This window comes from Carlito syrichta, unplaced genomic scaffold (assembly GCF_000164805.1).
Source record: "Carlito syrichta isolate Samal-C Ts95f unplaced genomic scaffold, Tarsius_syrichta-2.0.1 Scaffold308151, whole genome shotgun sequence".
Taxonomy (NCBI): Eukaryota; Metazoa; Chordata; class Mammalia; order Primates; family Tarsiidae; genus Carlito; species Carlito syrichta.
The window spans coordinates 168,658-169,915 of NW_007252247.1; positions in this window are offsets into that span (position 1 = coordinate 168,658).

Genomic DNA, 1,258 nt, shown 5'->3' on the forward strand with positions numbered 1-1,258 from the left:
GTTACTAAGCCTTAGGGAGATTGGGCGGATATTTACTTATATCCCTTGTTCTCAGATACACAATTCGGCCCAGGTGAGTAGGTATTTGTCAGATTCCACCCTCCCACCAATACTAAATGAAGGGTGGGTTGTATGAAGTGCGCTTGTCTTTTAAACATGAGCCTGGCCGGGCAAGGTGGCTCAAGCCTATAATCTCAGCACTTTAGGAGGCCGAGGCGAGAGGACTGCCTGAGCCCGGGGGTTCGAGACCAGCCTGGGCAACTTGGTGACACCTCATCTCTACAATATATCAAAAAATCTATCAAAAGTTAGCCAGAGCTGGGCTCGGTGGCTCAGCCTGTAATGCCGCGCCTTGGGAGGCTGAGGTGAGTGGATGGCCTGAGCCCGCGAGTTCAAGACTCGCCTGGGCAACTTGGTGAGACCTCATCTCTACAATAAATCAAAAAATCAGTCGGGCGTGGTAGTGCGCGCCTGTAGTTCCAGTTACTTGGAAGGCTGAGGCAGAAGGATCACCAGAGCCCAGCAGGTCGAGGCTGTGGTGGCGGGGAGCGGCCACTGCACTCCAGTCTGGGTGATGGAGTGAGACTCCAACTCAAAAAAAAAAAAAAATTAGTCGGGTGTGGTAGCGCAATCCTGTAGTTCTGGCTACTTGGAAGGCTGAGATGGACAGATCGCCTGAGCCCAGCAGGTCGACGCTGGGGTGGCCATGAGCGTGCCATTGCACTCCAGCTTGGGCGACAGAGACTTTGACTCAAAAAAACAAACAACAACAAATGAGCTTGTCTAATCCAGCACCTACAGTCCTATAAAATGAAAACCCCGTAAAATGAAAAAAAAAACCCTTAAAATACTATTAAGATACCATACTAATCAAGGCAAGAAAACCTGCTGATATATTTCAGCGAGATCTTTGGGTAGAATTGTATTCAATAGGATTTTTAAAAAATTAATTGGAACGTTCCATTCCACTAGCATACTGCTGCCCGAACATGTTCTGTTTGTGAGTTTCAAAACTCCTAAGTTTGAAGTGTTAGCAGAACAACTTAATCATAGCAGCATTGCTATTACGTTTTTTTTTTTTTTTTTTGAGTTGGAATCTCACTCTGTCGCCCAGACTAAAGTGCAGTGGCTGCTCCCGGCCACCGCAGCCTCGACCTGCTGGGCTCGGGCTATCCTTTCGCCTCAGCCTACCGAGTAGCCGGAATTACAGGCATGTGCTACCACGCCCGGCTGATTTTTTGATTTATTGTAGAGATGA